Source organism: Ranitomeya imitator, chromosome 4 (assembly GCF_032444005.1).
Source record: "Ranitomeya imitator isolate aRanImi1 chromosome 4, aRanImi1.pri, whole genome shotgun sequence".
Taxonomy (NCBI): domain Eukaryota; kingdom Metazoa; phylum Chordata; class Amphibia; order Anura; family Dendrobatidae; genus Ranitomeya; species Ranitomeya imitator.
In genome coordinates, this window is record NC_091285.1 from 477,951,444 (window position 1) to 477,962,819 (window position 11,376).

The window sequence follows — 11,376 nt, forward strand, 5'->3', positions numbered from 1 at the left end:
TGCGGGCTGACGGGGGTCTGTACGGGCCTGCCGGGGGTCTGTGCGGGCTGCCGGGGGTCTATACAGACCTGCCGGGGGTCTGTGCGGGCCTGCCGGGGGTCTGTATGGGCCTGCCGGGGGTCTGTGAGGGCTGCCGGGGGTCTGTGCAGGCCTGCCGGGGGTCTGTGCGGGTCTGTCTCGATGGTTGTGTGTGTGTGCAGGCATCGTCCGATGGGACTACAAGTCCCATCGGGCTATGCCTGCTACAATGACAGTGATTGACACACTAGCCAATGATGGGATAGTAGTAGTCCCATCATCCGGCTAATGTGTTGAATGTAAAAAAAACCCACAAACATACATACTACATGCTACATACAACATACATACTACATACATACTACATACATACTACATACATATATACAACATACTACATACATACACACATACATACATACTACATACATACTACATACATACAACATACATACTACATACATACTACAAACATACTACATACATACGACATACATAGTACATACATACTACATACATACATACATATATTACCCAAAGAAGAAAAAAGTGAGTCACAGAGCAAAATACTAGAAAAATATATCAATTTTAATAAATACTGCATAAAAAGAATTAAAGCAACAATATATAACAAATGATAACAGGGCTAGTGACACCTAGAAACCACGCCAGGCAGAATGAGAGTACAGTCTTTATAATATATATCCCCTTGTACCTATAGTAACTTTTTAAGGATATAGGCAGACACAAGTAAAAGGCCCATATATAGCTGCCAGTGCATAAATACAATATAATATGCTAGAAGGACCGTAGAATGTTTTAATGTCTTGCATATACAATACCATATTTGATAAGCTATCCCCCAAACTAGAGGTGTAGGTATGAAAAGTGCCGGAACAAAGGGGAAAATAAGTAGAGAGATAAGTAAATATAAAAGTACTAACTTACTGCCAGGACGTGGAAGAGAGGCCCCGCCGCGTGTTTCGCTATTAGTGCTTCCTCTACACACATACAGCATACATACTACATACATACATACTACATACATACAACATACTACATACATACATACATACAACATACATACAACATACCAAATACATACTACATACATACTACATACATACTACATGCAATACATTCATACATTACATACAATGCATACATATAGGCATACAGTACATATAACATAGAGTACATACTCACTATCACTTGTCACTTTATTCCCCAAAGCCAATGTCATCTGTAAAAAATTTGAAGAAAACAAATAAACAATATACTCCCTGATCCGCAAAAATCCACAAGTGTCCTCCTGCAGTGCATTACTGAGAGGTTACTATAGTTCTAATTCTCACTTTATGGCATTTGCTGCATGGGAAATTTCTGACACAGCAATGCCAAAAGTGAGACTAGGGACTATTTTTTTACAGCAGAGGAGGAATACAGTGCGGAAGGATACCTTCCTCCCGTCATTGTATTCCTGGAGCTCCTAGAGAGCGGTTGCATCAGCTGATGCTGCCGTCCTCCACGGGAGATCGTCGTGGGACACTCGTGGATTTCTGTGGATCAGGGAGTATATTGTTTGTTTGTTATTTTCATATTGTTTACAGATGACACTGGCTTCGGGGAGCAAAGTAATAAGTGATGGTGAGTATGTACTCTATGTTATACAGTGGGGCAAAAAAGTATTTAGTCAGTCAGCAATAGTGCAAGTTCCACCACTTAAAAAGATGAGAGGCGTCTGTAATTTACATCATAGGTAGACCTCAACTATGGGAGACAAACTGAGAAAAAAAAATCCAGAAAATCACATTGTCTGTTTTTTTAACAATTTATTTGCATATTATGGTGGAAAATAAGTATTTGGTCAGAAACAAACAATCAAGATTTCTGGCTCTCACAGACCTGTAACTTCTTCTTTAAGAGTCTCCTCTTTCCTCCACTCATTACCTGTAGTAATGGCACCTGTTTAAACTTGTTATCAGTATAAAAAGACACCTGTGCACACCCTCAAACAGTCTGACTCCAAACTCCACTATGGTGAAGACCAAAGAGCTGTCAAAGGACACCAGAAACAAAATTGTAGCCCTGCACCAGGCTGGGAAGACTGAATCTGCAATAGCCAACCAGCTTGGAGTGAAGAAATCAACAGGGGGAGCAATAATTAGAAAATGGAAGACATACAAGACCACTGATAATCTCCCTCGATCTGGGGCTCCACGCAAAATTCTACCCCGTGGGGTCAGAATGATCACAAGAACGGTGAGCAAAAATCCCAGAACCACGCGGGGGGACCTAGTGAATGAACTGCAGAGAGCTGGGACCAATGTAACAAGGCCTACCATAAGTAACACACTACGCCACCATGGACTCAGATCCTGCAGTGCCAGACGTGTCCCACTGCTTAAGCCAGTACATGTCCGGGCCCGTCTGAAGTTTGCTAGAGAGCATTTGGATGATCCAGAGGAGTTTTGGGAGAATGTCCTATGGTCTGATGAAACCAAACTGTAACTGTTTGGTAGAAACACAACTTGTCGTATTTGGAGGAAAAAGAATACGAGTTGCATCCATCAAACACCATACCTACTGTAAAGCATGGTGGTGGAAACATCATGCTTTGGGGCTGTTTCTTTGCAAAGGGGCCAGGACGACTGATCCGGGTACATGAAAGAATGAATGGGGCCATGTATCGTGAGATTTTGAGTGCAAACCTCCTTCCATCAGCAAGGGCATTGAAGATGAAACGTGGCTGGGTCTTTCAACATGACAATGATCCAAAGCACACCGCCAGGGCAACGAAGGAGTGGCTTCGTAAGAAGCATTTCAAGGTCCTGGAGTGGCCTAGCCAGTCTCCAGATCTCAACCCTATAGAAAACCTTTGGATGGAGTTGAAAGTCCGTGTTGCTGAGCAAAAAGCCAAAAACATCACTGCTCTAGAGGAGATCTGCATGGAGGAATGGGCCAACATACCAACAACAGTGTGTGGCAACCTTGTGAAGACTTACAGAAAACGTTTGACCTCTGTCATTGCCAACAAAGGATATATTACAAAGTATTGAGATGAAATTTTGTTTCTGACCAAATACTTATTTTCCACCATAATATGCAAATAAATTGTTAAAAAAACGGACAATGTGATTTTCTGGATTTTTTTTTCTCAGTTTGTCTCCCATAGTTGAGGTCTACCTATGATGTAAATTACAGACGCCTCTCATCTTTTTAAGTGGTGGAACTTGCACTATTGCTGACTGACTAAATACTTTTTTGCCCCACTGTATGTACTGTACGTCTATATGCATGCATTGTATGCAATGTATGAATGTATTGTATGTAGTATGTATGTATGTATGTAGTATGTATGTAGTATGTATGTAATATGTTTGTAGTATGTATGTATGTTGTAAGTGTGTAGTATGTATGTAGTATGTTTAATGTATGTAGTATGTATGTTGTATATATTGTGGTGCAATGACCAATGTTACAGCCAAGGGGCGCTGCGTGTGCACTTCAAGATGCAATTGGAGGCATAGTGGTGATGAGACAAAGTCCGGCAGAATTGTAGATGGCCGGTATGTGTGTCGCAGAGGAGGACACTCTGCGCTGTCAGTCTAAAGTTATGTTATGGTCTGGGACCTGTAGTCCCACATGTAAATGTGTAAGTTCTAATGGGAGATTGGCAGGGCTAGTCATGAGAGATGGGAGGGTCAGACTAGCCACACACACCCACACTCCCACCCAGGGAAGTGGTTACAGGTATGTAATGTGACCAGGGTGTGGTCACATGGTTCCTGTGTTTGGATCTGAATGGTGCAAGTGCAAGGCCCTGGAAGCCTGTGTTGGATAATCCTGGGATTTCCTGAATAGCACATGGCCTGGGTATTGGACGGTCCCAGCTGGGATAGACGTCCTGAATAGAACCCGGACTGGCCACCTGTGTGATCCTGGGTGTTGGGAGGTCCTGGGAGTAGGACCGGATCCCTGAATAGCACAAGGTGAGGACCGGGATCTGCAGAGCTAGTGACAGCTACTGTTTGGGAAGCTACAGTCCTTCGGTGGCTCTGGACTGACTGATGTGTGCCGGCCAGGCAAGTTGGTGAACCCCGTACGGCAGCTTTCCTGGAGGACTGACAAGGAGTCAGCAGGTGGAGCAGTAGCTCCCGTCAGGTTCCTTCATAAACTGTAGGTGCTTGTTGTATCATGGAATGTATTGCAATGGACTGTACATCATATGGTTTATGCAGTTTAATAAACCAGACTCATGTGAGGTACCGTGCCTGAGTGCTTGAATCTTGTGCCAAGCGAGTGTCCCCAACACACTCAGGTAGCGTAATCTTACAATATGTATGTAGTTTGTATGTATGTTGTATGTATGTGGTAAGTAAGTATGTATGTATGTTGTATGTATGTATGTAGTATTTATGTAGTATGTATGTATGTAGTATGTATGTATGTATGTATGTATGCAGTATGTATGTAGTATGCATGTTGTATGTATGTTGTATGTATGTAGTATGTTGTATGTATGTATGTATGTAGTATGTTGTATGTAGTATGGCTAATGTGTCAATCACTGTCATTGTAGCAGGCATAGCCTGATGGGACTTGTAGTCCCATCGGGCGATGCCTGCACACACACAACCCCCGAGAGGCCCATACAGACCCCCGGCAGCCCGCACAGACCCCCGACAGCCTGCACAGACCCCCGGCAGGCGCGCACAGACCCACAGAAGCCGGCACAGACCCCTGGCAGGCCCACACAGACCCCCGGCAGCCCGCACAGACCCCTCGGCTGGCCCGCACAGACTCCTGGCAGGCCCGCATAGACCCCCAGCAGCCCGCACAGACCCCCGGCAGCCCGCACAGATCCCCGGCAGGCCCGCACAGACCCCCAGTAGCCTGCACAGACCCCCGAAAGGCCCGTACAGACCCCCGGCAGGCCCGCACAGACCTCCCACAGTCCCGCAGAGTCTCCGCTCGCACACACAGGCACACAGTCTCCGCCCACGCACCGCCGACACTCTTCTCCAGTCCGGAACTGGATGTGCAAAGGAAAGAAAGGGTTTATTTTCATTCCAATATTTGTGTCCCATTGACTTGCATTCGTTTCCGGTATCGGTATCGGCGATACCCGATATTTTTTGGGTATCGGTCTGATCCAATCCGATCCGATATTTCCCGATATCGGAAGGTATCGCTCAACACTACTGAGCAACAGTCCAGTTCTTTTTCTCCTTGGCCCAAGTAAGATGCTTCACGCATTGTCTATTGGTCATGAGTGGCTTGACACAAGGAATGCAACACTTGTAGCCCATGTCCTGGATACGTCTGTGTGTTGTGGCTCTTGGAGCAATGACTCCAGCAGCAGTCAACTCCTTGTGAACCACCCCCAAATTTTTTAATGGCCTTTTCTTAACAAGCCTTTCAAGGCTGCGGTTATCCAGGTTGCTTGTGCATCTTTTTCTACCACAATGTTTTCTTCCACTCAACTTTCCATTAATCTGCTTGGATACAGCTCTCTGTGAACAGTCAGCTTCTTTAGCAATTACCTTTTATGGCTTATCCTCCTTGTGGAGTGTGTCAATGACTGCCTTCTGGACATCTGCCAAGTCAGCAGTCTTCCCCATGATTGTGGAGCCTACTGAAACAAACTAAGGGACCTTTTAAAACACTTAGGAAGCATTTGCAGGTGTTTGTAATGACTTTGTATATAATATATGAGTTTCACTTTTTGTAATGAAGAACTGAAATAAATTAATTATTCTAACTATTTTGTGAGAAGCACCTTTATAGTGGCAGTACAGCTACGCAGCATAGCATATGTATGCCACTACAGTGACATTTCAGTTATTTATATTGCCATCATGTACAGTACTAAAGTCATTGGACAATACTATCAATGTGGATAAAATGTCGCTATGGCTCGATTGTTGACAAATGGCTACAATGTGGAACTGGTGCACAAAACTCTTCCCATAGATTACATATTTGATTCTTTTTAGCTTATAGCATATAACTTAAAACCACTTTAATGAAGCTCTAGCAATATTAAATCTGATGTGAATACTACTACGTCAAATACTTATTGTATGTATACTTAAAAAATTACTTTATTGTGATCAATACATTTCTATGTTACTAATTATGAATAAAAATAAAGTTCTACTCACCATGAAATCTTCACACGGAAAGTAGGAATATCTTGTCTGTGACCAGCGTCCTATATTGTCATGTTCTCCAAAGCTGTCTTGCTCTGTGAATTGTTTGCAACTGCTACCTTAGTAACTAATGATCAAGCGTTCGCAGTGAGAAGCAAAAGAAAGCTAAGCATACCTGTCCGAGGAGGGGACGGTCACATGGGTGTTTGCTTAGAGCAGATTGTACCTATGTAGTGATGAGGGAGCAAAACAAGTATTGTTAGTGCTTACAAAGCTGGGGAAATGTGGTACAGATCCAATCAGGTTTATGATGATTTTCAATGGTGGAAAAGTGCATAAAAAATAATATTGGTGCATTCATTGTGCAATCACGGAATTGTCTGTTGAACCTTAAAATGAACTTGTCAAATCCAAAAAATGCTATTACATGCAGATATAGGATTAATCTGCCGGTGCGCAGCATCAAAATCCTTTTAAGCTGCTTTATTAGAGCAGCGGCTACAGGAAGAAACGGAACTTATATCGTCCCTCATACCTCCCAACAAGAATAGAAAGAGGAACAAATTATGTAGAGAATGTAGCTACACCCCCAAACCACATCTACAGAGCCTGTTTTGTCCATGGACAAAAGATAAAAGTGGAGCCAAAAATGCTAACATATTGCACAAATCACAATCTTACATTTAGGCTGCATATACACATTCTGATGTCAGACTTTTACATGAGCAAGACTGACAATATTTAAGTAATGCAGCGCTTTGTACCAGCCTTTTTACACCAGTTGATGAAGAATGATGGTGTAGAATGACCACTAATAGGTCTTTATCTTCCCATACATATCATGTTATCAAAAGCACATCTCTTTACACTGGGTGATGTGCTGCTGAGAACATTGTGCACGCCATTCAGGGCCGCTGTAAGATGTCCCTAAATTTTTTAAAGGGGCATACTCCCGCATATAAGTCGACCCAAGAATAAACCTAAATAAACCTAATTTTGCCACGAAAAAATGGGAAAAGTTATTTACTGGAGCATAAGCTCCTATGCATTGTTCCTTTATCCCTATCCTGGTATCCATGGCTCACCATCCCTGTCCTTGTATGCATGGCTCCCCATCCCTGTCTTTGCTCCCCATCCTTGTATGTATGGCTCCCCGTGCCAGTCCTTGTATGTATGGCTCTCCGTCCCTGTCCTTGTATGCATGGCTCCCTATCCCTGTATGCATGGCTCCTTATCCCCATCCTTGTATACATGGCTCCTTATCCCCTATCCTTGTATGCATGGTTCCTATAAAAAAGAAACACATCCAACTCACCTTCCCTGCGTGCAATTGCTGCATCTCGTTCCGGCACCAGCAGCTCTTCCGGTCGAGCAATCACTTGTCCCCTCTCATTAAAGTAATGGATTTTCGCTCCACATCTATGGGAGTGGAGAGGAATGAATATTCATTACCTTAATGAGCGGGAGACATGTGATCGCTTGGCTGGAAGACTGGCACAGGAAGGAGATGCAGTGAGGGCGCACAGGGAAGGTAAGTAGGATGTGTGCTGAAGCCAGCGGCTGCGGTTGAAACTGTATGCGCTATAAGAGAAATGAATATTCACTGCCAGCACAGTGAATATTAATTTCTCTTTAACAGCGGGCACAGTTACAGCCGCAGCCGCCAGCTCCTGCCTCTGTGACCCTCTGCTCCGCCGCTGCCCCTCCCCTCTTTCTGGGACAATGACTCGTGTTCGTGTATAAGCCGAGGGGGGCATTTTCAGCACAAAAAAATGCGCTGAAAAACTCAGCTTATACACAAGTATATGCGATACTTAATGAATTAGGAATCTTACAAGTTCTTTTTGCTGCGTCAAAAATAAGCTCCAGCAAAGGAGTACATTTCTGGAATAATCATTGCCACTCAAGTAGTGTAACTTTAATAAATGTGATGGATTGGCATTAGTGATGAGCGAACATGCTTGCCACTTCTCGATTCTCGCTCAAGTGTCATGGGTGCTCGAGCACCATACTTGAGTACCCGCCCTGCATGTTTGGTGCCCGTTAGACAGCCAATGAACATGTGGGAATTGCCTGCCATACACGGTAATATAGTAGCCATGTTGGATACTGGCATTTCTGTGATTGACCAGTCACATCATGTTAAGAAGTCTTACATAAGACCCAGTGATGTGATTCTCAGCACACTGTGTTCAGGAAAAGTTCAGGGAGAGTTGTTATAAGAGGGAGAGTGCAGTTTAATAACATTGCTATTGCAGTACTTGCATACTGCTCCTGCAGCATTAAAACAGTCCTTTTCAGGGCTAAATATTTTTCTTTATGTACTAAAAACTACTCTTACCTGTGTAAGCAGGTTGCCGTATGCAGTGACGTAAAGGTGGCAGAGCAAGGGTTAATCACCAACCACACAACTGAAGAACCGATATCAAATCTTTGTAGAGGATGAAGATGGCACACCTAAGGATGAAGCAATACCAGCAAGCAAAAAAGTAAAGGGCACACAGCAACAAGTGACAGCAAAAAGTACAGCCAAGAAGCAACGAAGAGTGGTGGTGGTGGGAGACTCACTACTGAGAGGCACAGAAGCAGCCATCTGCAGACCGGACATAACCGCAAGAGAAGTATTTAGAAATACCCTGGTTTAGGGAAAGAGGGGAAAAAAAAAAGAGACAAGTGCGGCGCTTCCTCTGAGCGTAATACGTTTTTACCAACAAGTTAAAAACATTTCTTTTATTTGTAGTTATGCTCACCTTCTATCGGTAAGAAATGCACGTTGAGATTCTCAAGGAATCAATTCTTTAGGCAATAAGGTGTGCAGCTCACTTTGGAGAACTATGTGTTGATCCTGCTTCAGATCCACATAGGTGGCAATTTCAAAGAGAAAAAAAAAAAAACTCCAAGTAAATGTGGCGCTAAGCACCTACGGATTTTTTGAATTCATCCACTTCAAGTGAAAAATGTTAAAAAATTCATTTATTTTCTCAAAATAAAAAAATAAAATATATTTGTAAATTTTTTTAAAAAACAGTACAACGCGTTTCGGCTGCTATTTTTACAGTGCAGCCTTCATCAGGTAGTAAAAAAACAAACAGAACAAACAATACAATAAGCACTATAATATAATATAAAAATTTGTGAATTCAAAAAATCCGTAGGTGCTTAGCGCCACATTTACTTGGAGTTTTTTTTTTTTTTCTCTTTGAAATCGCAAGAGAAGTATGCTGCCTTCTAGGTGCGATGATCAAGGATGTGACCGACAGGATACCAAAGCTCTTCAGCTCCAAGGACGTCCACCCATTTCTTCTCATACATGTTTGCACCAATGACACGGCAAGGAAGGACCTACCGACAATCTGCAAGGACATTGAAGAGTTGGGGAAGAAAGTAAAGGAACTGGATGCACAGGTAGTTTTTTCTTCTATCATTCCAGTAGACGGGCATGGCACCAGGAGATGGAACAGGATCCTTGATGCGAACAACTGGCTAAGACGATGGTGCAGACAACAAGGATTCGGATTCCTGGACCACGGTGTGAATTACTTGTACGATGGACTCCTCGCCAGAGATGGACTGCACCTCAACAAACCTGGGAAACGCACATTCGCCAGAAGACTTGCTACACTCATCAGGAAGGCGTTAAACTAGAAGAAGAGGGGACGGGAAGAAAAACATTAGACTCGAACAAAGAAGACACAGGAAAACATACTCAGAAGGGAGGTAAGAACATTTCTAAAACAATCCACAGTGAGGAGATTGGAACAAAACAAAATCCTCTAAACTGCATGCTCGCAAACGCCAGAAGCCTGACAAACAAGATGGAAGAACTAGAAGCAGAAATATCTACAGGTAACTTTGACATAGTGGGAATAACCGAGACATGGTTAGATGAAAGCTATGACTGGGCAGTTAACTTACAGGGTTACAGTCTGCTTAGAAAGGATTGTAAAAATCGGAGAGGAGGAGGGGTTTGTCTCTATGTAAAGTCTTGCCTAAAGTCCACTTTAAGGGAGGATATTAGCGAAGGGAATGAGGATGTCGAGTCCATATGGGTCGAAATTCATGGAGGGAAAAATGGTAACAAAATTCTCATTGGGGTCTGTTACAAACCCCCAAATATAACAGAAATCATGGAAAGTCTACTTCTAAAGCAGATAGATGAAGCTGCAACCCATAATGAGGTCCTGGTTATGGGGGACTTTAACTACCCGGATATTAACTGGGAAACAGAAACCTGTGAAACCCATAAAGGCAACAGGTTTCTGCTAATAACCAAGAAAAATTATCTTTCACAATTGGTGCAGAATCCAACCAGAGGAGCAGCACTTTTAGACCTAATACTATCTAATAGACCTGACAGAATAACAAATCTGCAGGTGGTCGGGCATCTAGGAAATAGCGACCACAATATTGTACAGTTTCACCTGTCTTTCACTAGGGGGACTTGTCAGGGAGTCACAAAAACACTGAACTTTAGGAAGGCAAAGTTTGACCAGCTTAGAGATGCCCTTAATCTGGTAGACTGGGACAATATCCTCAGAAATAAGAATACAGATATTAAATGGAAAATGTTTAAGAACATCCTAAATAGGCACTGTAAGCGGTTTATACCTTGTGGGAATAAAAGGACTAGAAATAGGAAAAACCCAATGTGGCTAAACAAAGAAGTAAGACAGGCAATTAACAGTAAAAAGAAAGCATTTGCACTACTAAAGCAGGATGGCACCATTGAAGCTCTAAAAAACTATAGGGAGAAAAATACTTTATCTAAAAAACTAATTAAAGCTGCCAAAAAGGAAACAGAGAAGCACATTGCTAAGGAGAGTAAAACTAATCCCAAACTGTTCTTCAACTATATCAATAGTAAAAGAATAAAAACTGAAAATGTAGGCCCCTTAAAAAATAGTGAGGAAAGAATGGTTGTAGATGACGAGGAAAAAGCTAACATATTAACCCCTTCCCGACCTTTGACTCCACGTAGGCGTCATGAAAGTCGGTGCCAATCCGACCCATGACGCCTATGTGGTGTCATGGAAAGATCGCGTCCCTGCAGATCGGGTGAAAGGGTTAACTCCCATTTCACCCGATCTGCAGGGACAGGGGGAGTGGTAGTTTAGCCCGGGGGGGTGGCTTCACCCCCCCGTGGCTACGATCGCTCTGATTGGCTGTTGAAAGTGAAACTGCCAATCAGAGCGATTTGTAATAT

General features: G+C 43.1%; 1 protein-coding gene across 1 annotated transcript in view; it reads right to left on the reverse strand.

Annotated features, from left to right (window-relative positions):
• LOC138676521 (tetratricopeptide repeat protein 24-like) overlaps positions 1 to 6,264 on the reverse strand; it is a 305,247-nt gene extending 298,983 nt beyond the window's left edge. The window contains exon 1 of the mRNA XM_069765916.1: positions 6,186 to 6,264. The gene's annotated coding sequence lies outside the window, so the exon portion shown is untranslated. The remainder of the gene's footprint in view (positions 1 to 6,185) is intronic.
• Between the last annotated feature and the right edge of the window lie 5,112 nt (positions 6,265 to 11,376).